We start from the raw sequence: 16,107 nt of genomic DNA on the forward strand, positions 1-16,107 counted from the left end.
TTAACCCATATCCAAAAGGCTGACAGTAGCAAGCACCAAATGTAGACTGGGCCAAGTGGTAGCTCTTAATCCCCGCTCCCACATTTCTAAACTGAACAAACTCGATAACAAGACTGACAAGCTAAACTGAATTTCACAGCAAATGCTGGTCCTCAAAGACAGAATAAACCACTTCTGCCATCAAAGGGCAGTCCAGAGCTGACTCACTCCACGTAGCTTACTACCTACACCTACTGTAGAATTTGTCAGATCGTGGGAAGGTCAATCGGTCTGGAGAGCCTGTGCCCTATTGTTCCATCCCCACAGCACTTATTCTTTAGCACAGAGTTATCACCTGCAGCAGCGATCTGTAACATTAATCTATCATCTAACATTTATCTCATGTCTCATCTGAAACATTGAAGATAATATTTATTATTATAGGCTATGACCAGTGTGAGCTACACATTAGGAATTTTTCTCATTACCCATCCAGCACCAGGTGCTGCTGCTACAATAAAGAGAGATGCAGCAGAAGTGCAGAGAGAGAGAGAGAGAAACGATTTCATTTATATTTTTCCCATTTTGTCAGCACACTGCCATTATGCAAGCATGTGGCCCATTTGCATAATCTGTTAGTTGAGTGGATAAACTGACAATGTATTATTTAATTGCCCTCAATGTGTGGCAAAGATATAATTGCCATTATTATTATAATTGTCTCATTTACTAAATACCTATGATGGAGACGCCACTTGGGGACAACAGAGGATAATGATTAAGACCACCAACTCTGAATCCACATGGGAGCATTTGGGTCCTGACTCTGTTCCTCATTAGTTCTTGATTTCTTTAGACAGGAGCTTCTCCATCTGCACAATGGGGTGCGAACAGAGGCCTGCACTTTGCAATCTTGTTAGACTAAATGAAGTAGCACTTGCAATGTTATTGGGACAGTATTTAGTATGGTGCAACCAAAAATATTTATGATCAGTACATTGATTATAAAAAATGAGTAATTTGGTGGGAGAAAGCAAGACAAGGAAAGGATAAAATCGCCTTGGCCAAAAATCCCCAGATAACTCTTCTCTTCGGTATCTCACTAACTTTCTGTTTTGCAAATAGAATTTTCATCAACACCATGGTAGAATCTGGATTCCTGGAATAGTTGGGATATTATAAGTCAAACCAAACAACAGGATCTTTGTTATTATTTTGCATTCATGGGGCATGCTCTGTTTTTTAACATGAAAGTAAAATTCTGATCTAACACAGATCCAGGGGAATAACCAATCAGGACTCTTCATGAGGCAGGGCCATATTGTTCTGGCTGGCCAAACTAGGACTCTGGATGTAAGGCTTTGAAGGCTATACTAGCTTCTGGTTCCAATGCCGTTGCTGTCTGCCAAAGGTAAGTTCTGTGTTTTGTCTGTTGGCCTTGGTCCTGAATTAAGAAAGGGCTGTCTTCCTACCTAGATCAGGTGGGCAGGTCCATTCTAAATGAACTCTTGGGTTGATAATGGCGGCCACTGAGAGTAGAGCCTTTGGATCATCTCTGCAATGATTTCTTCCTGAAAAATAAAGGGAGGGGTAATGGGACAACCAAGTACTTGGGACCGAAAGGAACAGTCACCTTGAACCTTTCATAAACAGGCATCTTGGGCGTGGCCAGCACCAGGAGAATCGAGCTGCAATCTTCGAGTCTAATCCAAACCCCTCTTCCCAAATTCTGAAATCCTGGGCCTTTTCCAGCTTCCTATTAAGGAGTTCGCATTTTGTCTTCACTCCAGTCCTGCACGCGTGTACCTACCTGTATGTGGTTCTCCTAAATCTTGTCGTGTCCACATTTTGGCTTATTTTGTGCAACATTAAGAAAAGCCCCTTAGTTCATTGGCATCTTTGACAAATAACTTAAATGCTGATCTCCTTTTCAACCAAGGAGCCAGGTTTCAGGGTGTTCTGGAACCTAAAATATTCTGCTAATAACAGACATACTTTGTCTTCCCGTGTAGTATTTACTACACTTGACAGCTTCTTGGTTTTTCTGAACCAAGGAGATATAGGCTAAGACTCGCCCATATAAATACAAGCCAGGTACTTTTCAAACACCCTACTGAATAAATCATCTTGTTTAAGTTTTACAACCACCTCCAGGAAACAGTTGTTATTGCTACTTTATGGAGAAATTTGAGCTTAGGTTCTAACCATCATGTTGATTTGTGGTGATTTTAGGTTGTGTTATATTCCTCTAAAGAGTGCTGCTTTTCAACGGGCAATAAAATTGCTTAGAATCAAATTGCAGATTTTTTCAACCTTTGATATGCAGAGGCTAAAAAAAAATCTCAGTTCAGTTCTTTTCTTTTTCCATGAGCAAGACTCTTTTCAGTCGTCTGTATAGGTATGTGGCTGAGGGATCAAGTAGAGGTCTAGGCAGAGTTAACATGTCCATCTCAGGGGCCTCTTTCTTTACTGTTATTTCTGCGCATCTTGCTTCACTTTGGGGACATATAGCTACCTTTAATTCTGTCTCCGATTCTCCTGGCCAGTAAGAGCAAGTCTTCTCCAGAAGCTACATGGGATATCACACTCCTGGAGGGCTGAGCTATTTACTCTTCCCACTGCTGTGTCAAGACAGCAGGTGAAAGCAATGGGATCAGAAGGGATTGATCTGAGCTATAGTTTGCAGGGGTTTGGTCTCTCCTCGCAGGGGAGGCTCTATCCATAATGGTAGGCGCGTGTGACTTGTTCATATTGCAGCAGTCAGGAAGCAGAGAGCAGGGAGGAACCAGAGGCTAGTATAACCTTCAAAGCCTTGCACCTAGAGACCTAGTTTGACTACCTAGGTCCTGTCTCATAAAAGTTCCACAACTTCTCAAAAACAGCAACACGTGCTGGGACCAGGGACTCAAATACATGAGCCCGGGGGAATCATGATTCATATACAGATCACAACACAGACCTCCTATGTGGAAATGGGGGGCGATCATTTTCTTGGAGAGAGCACTGGCTAGCATAGTGTTCTTTCTTCCCCCTCCCATGTCCTCCACAGAGGACACATAGCAAACGTTTTGGAAATCTGATGCCTATCAAAGGTGCGATCATAGCAGCCAGAGGAAAGAGAGTTTTAGCATGACCAAGGAAATGGAACGTTCAGAGTTCCTTGTGGACCCAGAAGTGGAGAGAGTAACAGAAGAAGGCCAGATCACTCTTTTAACTACTGCCAAGAGGGCATGGAATCTATCTGTGAAACGCAAGCCAGACAATTTTTGCTGTTGTGGAATAGGGACATAAATTAGTTGGTTCAGTGCTTTCTTAACATGCTTGAAGCCCTAGGCCTGACACACGAGCACACACACACACACACACACACACACACACACACACACACTGGATAAATTTACATGGTGATACAGACTATAATCCAGCATGTGGAAGAAAGAGACAGGAGGATCGTAAGTTCAAGGCCATCTACAGCCACATGGCTTAATGTCTGTCTGGGTTATATGAGGGAGAGGAGAGAGAGGGAGGGAAGAGGGGGGAATAAGAGAAAAAAGAGAAGACAGAAACAGGAAGAGGAATACAGTGTGGGGAGATAAAAGAAGAAGGAAGAGAGGATAGGATAGGGGAGGGAAGGGGGGAAGGGAGGGAAAGGAAGATGATGTGGTAAGGGACACAGAAGGAGTGATTTCCCAGAAGAGGTAGATTCCTTGATGCCAGAGAGAAGCAGACAGGACTGTCACCTAAGAGCAAGGTGGCCTTGGAAGCCCCTGTATCAGCAAAACTCACTCAAAATTTGCCACCCCAGTAAAAAGGATGGATCTGTTCCACCTGGCTTCCCACTGTGCAGGCCCCAACAATGCACATAGCCAATAACCAAAGCCAAAGCCTGCATCACTCCCGCCGGCACCAGAGGACAGCACCAGCAGTGGGGCCTGGCAGAGAAATAACCACATGCCAGCTGATGGCACGAGCTGCCATACTCAGCCTCCCAAGCCAGTCACTCTGACAAGAGATGCCAGAATAGAATGGAGCAGGAGAGAAGGGAAGACAGAGGGGGGCAAGACCAATGTGACAGGTATTGTATGGATGAAATTACAGACTGGATACTGTCTGTGATATTTAATAATCAAGACAGGGCCTGAATAAAAGAAAAATGGGAGAGACACAAAAAGAACATAACTTCTCTAGACAGATGAAGAGTCCAGGTCAGTAAAGAGACACACGGGGCTGAAGATACAGTGGGCTGTGTGCTAGAACACTGCATGTAAGTGGTAACTCCTGTTTATACCTCCTACATGAATAAAAGTCTGGATCTAGGTACCCTCAGCCTATGCAAACCTAACCTCTGTGAGATGAGACATACGGGAAAGGCCAAATGTTACTAAGAGAGCATAAGAGCATACTCATTCAATGTGTGTGTGTGTGTGTGTGTGTGTGTGTGTGTGTGTGTCTGTGTCTGTGTCTGTGTGTGTCTGTGTCTGTGTGTCTGTGTCTATGAATGATATAGTCCAGAAGAAAGGGGAAATTTGGTAAATCGCAAGAGTAGATGCCCCACATGTCTAAGAAATAATGTTCAAAAGGCCAAGTTTTGCAGAGACTGATTAAAATGCCAAGTAAAATACATTACTTACCTTATCAGGCTAGCAAAAGTACAGAGAATATTCTTTAAAAAAAAATTCAATTTTATGTGTATGGGCATTTTATGTGCATTCATGTATGTTTACTGCATGTGTGCCTAATAGACATGGAGAGCAGAAGGCCTCAGATCCCTTAGAACTAAAGGTATAGTGTGTTGTTAGCTGTCATGTGGTCCTATGTCCTCTGTAAGAGCAGTAAGGGCTTTGACTTGCTAAGCAAGATTCCCAACACCCTCTCCCCCTCTGAAAGATGTTTTATTGCTCTGGGAGTGGGCTAAAGAAAGATGGCACTGTCACCTGATGCTATGGTCCAAGTTAGAACTCTACAGTCCTTTCAAAGATTTATGAGCAATACTGGCCAAAATTTTAAATATGCATATTCTTTATTAAATGCTTATGCTTTTGAGGATGCAAAGACATTCTACATGCACAGAGAGCGTGCATAAAAACATACATAAGGAAAATTTCGAGTGAATTCAGGTGCATTCAGGGTGATATGATTGTAGACAACAAGGAATCTTACACTATTTTTAAAAAAATTATACGCACATGTATACGCAAATTCACCCCCAGAGGCCAAAGAGGGGTATCGGATCCCTCAGAGCTTGAGCCACAGGTATCTGCTGGATGCCCAGCCTCTCAGCTGATGCTGGGGCTGAGCCCCAGTCCTCATGGGTGTCCAGCAAAACCTCTTCACGGCTGCACCATCTCTCCAACCTCCTTTCACTGTCACGACTCTTGTAACTCTTAGAGACCAGAGACGACCTAAATGAACAGAAAGGAGATCATTAAATAAGGTATGACTAACCCACACCATTCAAGATGCTGTATCCAGAAATAGTAGTATTCAGCTGTTCAGGAGAATGAGCTACACCTGTGTGGAGAGAAAAGCAGCCTGTCTGAGATCACTGTGGAACGCCGCAGCAAATTGCTAAGCTTGGGTACATACATACTGGGCTTTGTTCTCAGAACTTTACGCCAATGTGCTTGTCTCTTCTTCCCAACAGCACGCATTCATCTGCGTGCTCAAGCTGTTAGCTATGGGCGGCTCACTGCTGAATTCTTCAGATTCTTGCCCTCTGGTATAACAGAGAGACGCTTACTCCAAGTTCTTTCTCTTGTATGGAAGTTGAGGGGCAAATCATGTCCAGAGCATGGTTAGAGGAGGCGGATCCTCACCCTTGCTTCCTGGGATGATCCTAAGGGTCTGAGGGAGCTCTGAAGCTTTCTTTCCATATCAGTTAAAGCTTTTGTGGGAACTACACTCTCTTCTGGTCTTTTCTTTACTCTTCAAGTAATCTAGAGTCACTCCTCCTGCTCCTCCCCCTCTTCTTTATGTGTGTAATGGATCCATACGTACTCATATACTTGCATTCATAATTTGTGTGTGGTACATACATGTGTAAGCATACCCATGGGTACACATTCAAAGGCCAGAGGAGATATTGGTGTCCTTCTTCATTCTCTGCCTTGTCCTCTCAAGACAAATGGGGACAGTGGCAAAAGTACATTGAAAATGTGAACTTAGAAATTATAATATATTTGTCTAGAGGAAGTGAAGAGAATACCAATTTTGTGTGGCTGTGTGTGTGTGTGTGTGTGTGTGTGTGTGTGTGTGTGTGTGTGTGTGTACGCACATGCGTGCACTTGAGTGTATGTGTGTAAAGGCCAAAGGCCAACTTCAGGTGTCATTCCACAAAAACATTCTACCTTTCCTTGCTTTTAGACAAGACCTCTTTATTATCTTGGAAGTCACCAATTAGCTTAGGATGCTTGGCCACCATCTCAGCCCAGTAAGTGATATTAAGGGGGTCCTTCTCTATCCATTCCATGAATTTGCCCTGTGATCCTTATGGGTCATACTTCTATTCACTTATGTTCCCTGTCTCTTGTCAATTCTCCACTTTGTCATTCTTTGCCTCCTCAAGAAGAAAACGTGTCTCCAAAGGGAGAGACGTGGCTGGACCAGGTGCTCACCAAGGTTTGCAGCTGTCTCCTCTACAGCATTGTCACGTGCAGAGAGCACGTAAACCTGAGCAGAAGGAGCCATCTTGAACTGTACCCTCTGCCAGGACCTCTGAGTGCAATCAAATGTTAATGTTACTGCTGCCCTGTAAAAGTCTTGAAAGGACTCACCAGTGGCTGTCCCACAAAACAAGAAGCATTTTGCCAGATGGTTGGCCAAAGCCCAAATGAATTAGATTTTTTTTTTTAAGCTTCCATTAAAAGTTGAGGGCTGAAAGCAACTGGAATGCATTTTCTCACAGTTTCAGAAGCCAGAAGTCTAAAATCAAGGTGTCAGCCCTAACATGCAAAGATTCTGAAGAAGAGTCCTTCCTTACCTCTTCCTGCTTCTGGTATCATCAGGTATTCTCTGCATTATGGCTACATTACTCTAATCTCTGTCTTCATCTTCCCATAGTCTCTTTATGTCTCAGAAGGATGTGACTCAGGACTTAAAACACATTGGGATATCTTAGGATAATCTTATCCCAGATATTTAACTTCCATTCATTTTCAAAGATGTAATTTTCAGATACTGTCAGAGTCACAGGCCCAGAGGATTAGGGTGTGGACTTGTCTCTTAGAGGTCACCATTCAGCCTGCCCACCCAATGATGATTATGATATGTCCATGAAATATTTTTGTTTATTGTTTTAGACAGGGTCTTGCTATGCAGTTCAGACTAGCCTCAAACCCATGCTCCTCCTCCCTCTGCTTCACAAGTGCTGAGATCAGAGGTGTGCACTTCCAACAACTATGACACTCAAATCATATCCCACATATCCTAACACGTCTTAGAAGTTCAACAGGTATTTATTGCATGAGTGACAAACACTTTTCTCATTAGGGAAACTGGGACAAGGAGAAAAGAAGCCAAGGACACAAATCTAGATAACAATGTCAAGCCAAGATCTTCTGTCTTATGTCTAAAACTCCTCCACCCATAGCAGCCTGGCCTCTATTACAGTCAGAACTCAGGTTCCAAGACACGTCTAAAAGAAGTGAATTATTCTGGATCAACAGTGAGACTCCTGATTCTCAGAGAAAGAAAAATATATTTCCACTTTATTGTTGTTGCTCTGAAGGCTTTCTGTGGCCAGGTTTGGAAAAGAAGTCTCAGAAGTCAAATGAAGGTCAAGAAAAATAAAAGGAAACATTGAAATAGTGCACTTTGTCAGCACTGAAGATGGTTGATAACAGCATCACATTTTAATTTTAAACATTTTCCTACAAGATCCTCAGGACACTCTGTTAACAGGCTCGGTAACTGACTAATAGGGAAACTTCTAGAATGCTTTTTCACACTTTCAGATACACAGATACTGTTCTTCATGATATGAAAGCAATGTCACCTCAGACCTGTGAGGGTCCCCCTGGCCTTCTGGGGCTGCAGCAAATCCTAAAGGACACTGTGAGAAAAACCAACCTGCTTATCTTTCTACAAGTAGGGTCCGTCTTCGCTCACACAGTAGTTCTCTTGGCATTCATTCTAAGTGCCAAACCCAAAAGTGGGGAAAGGAAATAAGGAAGGAAATTCTGTTCCCTCCTCTTCATCTCCCTGTACCCGTCTCTGGTTGCCATGACAACATCGGACAGCTGCATATTCTACTCATCTTGTTCCCATGTTTTCCATTGATGGCTGTGTCTCTTGCTGATGAAATCTCACCAAAATATGTCTTTGGTGTTCCTTTTAAAATGAAAATTTCTTACTTTTCTTGATACTTTGTAGACACTCAAGACACAGCATGGGTTCTGATGAAGGTAGACAATAGGCTTGAGTTGAGTCCTTGTTGAGCCCTTTCTTGGAGCATACAGTCTCCAGGTTGTCACGTCTTTTCTTGCTTGCTGCTCTCTTTCATGGCACCAGCCAAAGGACATTTAATTCAAACTCCCTTCTTTTTGTCAGTTGACATCCATTCAGATAAGAGTATTGGGTTAGTCACTTCTGCATGGCTCTAGAACTAGAGGGTAGCTACAATTTTCAATAGCCTTCCTTAATGACATATTTCCAACAGCTAAGCCCTGCCTCCTCCTAAAGGTTCCATGCCCTCTAAGCTAAGGAGAAATAATTAAAACATAAGCCTTTGTGGACATTTCAAAATCAAGCCATGTCATTAATGTTGTTGTAAGAGATTTGTGCAAAAACAGGCAGGTACTATTCATGCCTACCTGCATTTAAACCTTCAAAGGGAACTCTCCCAGACTAATGTAGTACCTACCAAGACTCTAAATTTTAACACGTCCTACTGGACTCACTGTTCTGATTTTCCAGAATGCTAACCAGTTCCCTGGTTGTCTGTCTTTCAAGTCCTGGATAAATCTACTCTCTGATTCTTCCCAAAGTCAGAATACAAGCGTCTGAAACTCATATAGTCCTCACAGTATTCCTGCAATCACCAAAATGAAAAATAGTTTCAGGAGCTAATGAAGGGCCGGACTGTTCAAGAACTCACACAGCTATGGTGGTGTGAGTGGATAACCCCAGTTTTGGGAGAAGTTCAGTGAGAGACCTTGTCTCAAAATATAGGGTACAGAGTAAGTGATAGAACGATAGAAGATACCTGATGCTAACGCTTCTAGACACGAGTACCTACACCCTACTACACAAACTTACATACCACACACACACACACAGAGAGAGAGAGAGAGAGAGAGAGAGAGAGAGAGAGAGAGAGAGAGAGAGAGAGAGAGAGAGAGTACCGGGACAACTGTCCGTGACATATAGCAGGCGCCTAAAATGCTGGAAAAAAGATAGATAAAAAGTAAGTTACCCAGCATGCACACTTCCGCCTCCGCCTTTTGCTTTAGTGGTCGGTATGGAGCACCCGCGATCTAAAGCCTTCTTGGTATGATGGAGTTCCCATCATGCCCTTGGTCATTGACCCATTCCCTGCAAGTGCCAACTTGTCCCCCGCAATCCCCACTTGCGTGTAAGACCTCAGATTTCTGATTGCCAGAGCAGAATCTTATCGCTCATGCAGACGCTCCTCTGGTGCAAGGTGCTGATCTCCCCTCCGTGTTTTGCTGAAGAGAGCGATGGTTCCAAGTGGGGTAAGAGACGCTGTAGTCACAGGAGAAAGGAGATCCTTCTGTAGCTTTGCCTGCAGCCTGGAGTGACACGCCAGCTCTTGAATTTTTCTTTTCTTTCTTTCTTTTTAATGTATTTATTTTTACACTCCAGATTTTACTCCCCTCCTGGTGCACCCTCGCACTGTTTCAAATCCCATACCTCTCCCCGGTCCCAATGCACCACCCGCCCAGTCTCCATGAGGATGTCCCCACCCCACCAGACCTCTAAACTTCCTGGAGCCTCCAGTCTCTTCAGGGTTAGGTGCATCTTCTCTGACTGAACCCAGACCCAGGAGTCCTCTTCTGTGTATTTATTGAGGGCTTCATCTCAGCTGGTGTATGCTGCCTACTTGGTGATCCAGTGCCTGAGAGATCTCAGGGGTCCAGGCTAATTGAGACTTCTGGTCTCCTACAGGGTTGCCCTTAGTTCCCTCCAGCTTTTCTCTAATTCAACCAGAGGGGTCAGCAGCTTCTGTTCATTGGTTGGGTGCACATATCTGCATCTGACTCTTTCAGCTGCTTGTTGGGTCTTTTGGAGGGCAGACATAGTAGGTCCCTTTTTGTGAACTCCCATAGCTTCAATAATGGTGTCAGGTCTTGGGGCCTCCCCTTGAGCTGGATCCCACTTTGGGCCTGTCACTTGTCCGTCTTTTCCTCAGGCTCTTCTCCATTTCCATCCCTGCATTTCTTTCCGACAGCAAGAATAATGGGCCAGAGCTTAGGCTGTGGGATAGCAACCCCATCCCTCACTTGATGCCCTGTCTTTCTGCTAGAGGTGGATTCAATCAGTTTCCTCTCCCCACTGTAGAGCCTTTCATCTAGGCCCCCCTCCCACTCCCTTCGAGTCCTGAGAGTCTCTCATTTCCCAGTTCTCTGGTACATTCTAGAGGGTCTTCCCAACCTCCTTCCTTCCGAGGTCACCCTTTTCCATTCTTTCTGCTGACCCTCAGGGCTTCAATCCTTCCCCCCCCCAACACCCAATACCAGATCATTTCCCCCTCTCCCCCAACTCCCATTCCCTTTCCCTCCCCTGCTCTGTGTGACTTCTAGGCAGGCTCACCTCTGCTATACAAGTTCAGCTGAATGGGATCTTGATAGCATCCACAGGGATACCCACCAGTCACTAAGCTGTTTTGATTTTTTTTTTCAAAATTGTTATTAAGCCAATATGCCTTCTAAGAGCCTGATACTTGGCAGAGAATAAACAGGTAATCCATTGTGAGGAACGAATGAGTGAGTGAGCGAATGAATGAATGAATGAATGAATGAGCAGAAGATGCCTCTACAAATGTAGAATCAGTGTTTCAGGTACAGGGGTAATCTCAAAATTACCAGGCTCCTGTTCCAGATACCACATCAATCCATCATCCCTTTCCCCATCATCAAATCTTTCTCTGTCAATGACCTAAATGCACTGTTCTTCTGTATGCTTTTACACAATAAATTCAGAAATCTGTCAAGGCTTAGTACCCCATGTTCTCTGTGACAGGGATTTGTGAGGAAATGTAGCGGACATCCTTCAAGTTCTGACAGCAAATCCTGTGGAGACTTAAAGGAAAAACAATTGGCATTTTCCATTGAAAAGTTAAAGGAACAAGGGGAGAGGGAATGTATTTTGTTTTTATAGCAGGGGTGAAGAAGTGTAGCATACTGGACAGGCATTATGCTTCTTAGGTTAAAATAAAACAAAATAATTGGGAACCGTGTCCTTTGTTTTTTTAAGGACACAAATCTTCTGCTGGTGTCTCAGTTTTATTCTCTGTTGGTTATAGAATAGCAGTGACACTATATTTAATGCCTCAGAATGGTCTTTTGAAAGTGAATACATGAAGTGATCATGTTCATTAAACACAAGTCACATAGGATAGGAGTGGATATTAAATGGATGCCCTCCTCTGGTTTGCCTCTCTATTACTCCGTCTTCTAGTGCTAAAGAGCAGACACTGAGGTACAGATGAATATATACACTAAGACCTGACCTTGGGTTCTGGGAATCTGGCTCCAGGGTAAGGGAGCTTGCTGTGCAAGCATAAGGACTTGAGTTCAAATCCCCAACATCTACATGGAAGCTATGTGTGACCGTGAGTGCCTATTACAGCAGTACTCAGGAGAAGGCAGTAGAAGAATGGCTGCCTCTTGCTGACCAGATAACCTAGCCAAAATATGACCAGGATGGCCTCAAAGGGGACCACTGCCGGCCATGCACAAATTGTACAAGCACAAATGATTCTGCCAAAATGACTCCAATGGGCACCTGTACCGAGGTGATCCTGACTTGCTTCTGCTGTGGACAGACATTCCCTTAATGGTGTTTAAGTCCATATCCATCATTTTCAGCCCCTTTGAAATATGAGAAGCACCAATCTAGGAAAGTAGTAAATGCAGCCCTCTTTATTAAAAGATTTACTTATTTTTATCTCATGTGTTTGGGTATTTTACTTGTATGTTTGTCTGTGTAACCATTGGTAGACTCATGACCTACTTACAATCCTGCTCATGGCAGTCCCTCCATAGCTCTCTGGTAGGTCTCTCTGTCTCCCCAGCACCAATGCTGCCTAAATTCTGTCTCAGCCTCTGCTTCTAACTCTCTCTAACCAGATGTGAGTCCCTTTGTCTTTCTTCCCCCTGGCTTACATGTAACCAGGGAAACTATCACCCTCCCCACCCCCATTTCAGCAGATATCACCTGCCTTTGATGGTTGTCTCTCAAGTACCAACCAGGTCTGATCCTACTTAGTTTCCAAGATCAGATGAGATTGGACACATTGATCATAGATGAAATGGTTCCTTTTTGCTTTTAACATAAAATAGTTCTCTCTTGTTTTCAAAGAATGTTTGTTTTTAGTGTGTGTGTGTGTGTGTGTGTGTGTGTGTGTGTGTTTTACCTGTAGTACATACATGTAGTGGCTCAGAAGAGGGCATTGGATTCCATGTAGCTAGAGTTACAGGTCACCATATGTGTCCTGGGAATAGAACCTGGGTTTTAAGTAAATACATTTAACCACTGAGCCGTCTCTCTAGACTCTACTAAAAGAGAATTTTTCAGAGGTATTTTTTTCATGTTTTAGAAACCTGACAATGCTCTAAACACTTTGCTGAAACTTTCTTTTTTATTTTTAAACTGGTCAATATACTGTGAATATTTTTCTATCTTTCTACATGTCGACATGTACTAATATTTTCAGTGTCTGCATGGTGCTCCATCATAGAGGGTCTCATAATATGATATCTTAGTCACAGCTCTATTGCTGTGAAGAGACATCATAACTGACCCACTTTTATTTAAAAAAAAAAAAGCCTTTAATTGGGGCCTTGCTTGCAGCTTCAGGTTACTCCATTATCATCAAGGTGGGGTCATGGCAACAGCATAGCAGCACTCATGAGACTGAATCAGTAGCTGAGAGCTATGTCCTGATCTGCAGACAGAAAGAGAAAGACTGGGCTGGCATGGGACAGTGAAACCTCAACGCTACTAATCCCCAGTGACATGCTTCCTCTAACAAGGCCACGCCTCCCTGTCCTTCTAATCCTTTCAAATAGTTCCACTTCCTTATGACCAACCATTCAAATGTATAAGCCTGGGAGGCACATTCTTGCTCAAGCCACCAAACATGCGCATCAACATCCCTCTTAGTGAAAACAGACGTTTGTAAGTTTTCCCTACCTTACCTGGTACTGTGGTTAATACACCCATACATCCCAATTCGCTAGTTTTTCCCAGGAAGATAAATCTAAAAGTATAATTACTGGTCACGGCACACACTTAATTTTATTCTGATAGCAGTAACGTGTTATTTTAATTAACACTGCTGATAATTAATTAGGTTTTTTTCTTCTACCTAATCAGCAATATAAATAAATAACAGTCATTTTAAGCTTTGATGATAAAAAACCAAGGTGGTAGATCCTCTTTTTCTCCCCTCACCTAAACTCAGTCCGACTCAACAGCTGTATTTTGAACAACTGCCAAGCATAAGGTACCACACTGGGAAGGAGACGCAGCTTTGCCTGTCCTTGCGAACACAGAGACCATGAAGAGTCGGCAGGAGTTGGGAGAGATAATTAGGGAGGTCTGAGACTATGGCAGCTCCCACTGTGGCTTGGCTCTTTTTCAGCTAAATCAGTTTATACTACCTATCTGAGCACCTGTTTTCCTCCTTTGAAAATAGAGTTGACTGGGGATACATTATCTCAGAAGTGGCACTTCTTTCTACTGTTGAAATGGATGTCCAGAGTCCCAGGATTTAGAGGACCAGGCTGTCTGTCGGAAGGGCAGGTGGAGGTGAGATGCTCAATGGTTGCAGTCTGGAGGGGATGGAGCAGAGACACAAAGCACTGTGCATGGAGAGGCTGGGATGTAGGAGGTGAAGAGCAAATGATGATGGGTGCTTCAGCCCCTCCTTGGATGCAATAGAGGGATTTGGTTGCCTTGGAGGAGAAAAGCCCCTGAAAGACCAAGGAAAATCATCAGGAGACCAATTTTGAAAGGCATTCTGTGAGTGATCCCCAAACCACAATAAGGCAAAATATCAATGACCCTTTACTCGGCCACAAATAAAGGTACAAACCAGTCCCCGTGCTTGGGTTTCAATGCTACCTTTTTTATTCTTGTTAATAAATCTTTGGTACCCACAAGCATTTGTCAGCACCGGATTCTCATGTAAAATTGAGTCTGATTTATCATAAAGTTATTAAGCATTTGTGCCAGTTTGAAAGTACTATGTCAGTAGTTTGTGGTATTTGCACATAGTAAAAGGAATTCTGACTCTCCATTCCTGAGACATGTGAGAACTGTGCTTATAGACTGAGCCTCTGCAGGGCAAAGGTATCACATTATTCATCCTTGTCTCCCTCGGGACAGCTGATCCAGAGCACAAAATTCAGCAGCCCCCTTCAAAAACAAATGCTCACTGGAATAAATAAAGTGCTCTGAGTTCTGGGTAAGAGTACATCCAAAGGAGAAGCAGACTTAAAGTCTTGTGCAGACTGAGGAAAGGATTTCAAATTGCTCAACTAAAGCAACCATGATAAAAATAAATATAAATAAATAAGTAAATAAATAAATAAATAAATAAATAAATAAATAAAAGAACTGATCAGAATTACAAAACACAATGAAACTAGGTCAGAGGAAATGTCTAGGTCAGTAAAGTGCCTACCGGGCAGGCATGAGTTCAGGTCCTCAGAACCCACAGAAAGGTTCAGCTTGTGGGCACATGTCTGTCACTCCAAGCACTGAGGGAGGGAGAACAGGTTGAGTTCTGGAGCTCCCGACCAGTCAGTTTAGGCAACCAGTGAGCACTGAGATCAAGAAGAGACCCGCCTCAAAAGACAGGAGGGAAAGCAGTAACCGAGGAGATCTAACATTGACTTCCAGATGCCACATGCATGTGCACATGTGTGTACTCGTACTCTCATGCATATACACACACTTATATACTATGCACATACACTTATACACTACATACATGCACACGCACACACCCATACAAACTGCAGTGAAATCATAGACATAACAGAAAAGTCAGTGAGTAAAATCGTGCTATTGATGTTAGAGCAGATCTTGTACAACCTAAATCACAGTACATATTTTAAATGTTTACTTATTTCATTAAAATGTAACTTTCAGGCACCTCACTTCTCTTATTAGCAAGAGAAACACACATACACATACCGCTCACGTCTTACCAATCCAGTACAAGTTACACATCACATTTGACATTCTTTCCTCCCCCAACATTTGACATGCGAATGGAAACAGATTGTTGAACCCACTTTCTTTTTTTTAAAAAAAATCTACAGCAACAGTGCTTTGTGAGAAAAGAAAATATTTCCACTTATGAAGAGATGTTTTTCCCTGAAGGAGAGTGAACACTGTGTTCAAAGCCTTGACTTCCTTACAGAAGGAGCAACTTTATCTCTCTCATGTTGACACCATCTAGATTCGAATTCTTTCAACTACAGGGAGACGCTGAGGCTGAGCCTATCACAAATTAGCCAGAGGATATGTGGTGAATGCGCAGAAGAGACCCATTGTTTATTTTTAAAGGATGGCGAATGTAGACAGAACTTCAGGCAAAGACGTATTAACCAGTCAAATCAATAAAACTGCGAGGTAAACACAGTATTCCTGTGAGGCTAAGGAGGCCAGGGACGTTCAGTTTCTTCTCTCCTCAGACAATTTCTAAAACAAAAGAAGTCACTTCTCTCAGATACAGAAACGAGAGCCTTATCTGATAAAATTTCCCAATAGGATTTACCTAGGAAGCTTTTAGCATGATGTATAACAGGAGGCGAAAGAAAACATCACCGTGCTTATAGGGATGTATGTGTGTACATGTGTGTGCACGACTGTGGATATGTATGTGGATAGGCAAATGTGCATGCATGTGTGTCCATGTGCCTGTAAAGGATAGAG

The sequence above is a fragment of the Rattus rattus genome, chromosome 9, assembly GCF_011064425.1.
Source record: "Rattus rattus isolate New Zealand chromosome 9, Rrattus_CSIRO_v1, whole genome shotgun sequence".
Lineage (NCBI taxonomy): Eukaryota > Metazoa > Chordata > Mammalia > Rodentia > Muridae > Rattus > Rattus rattus.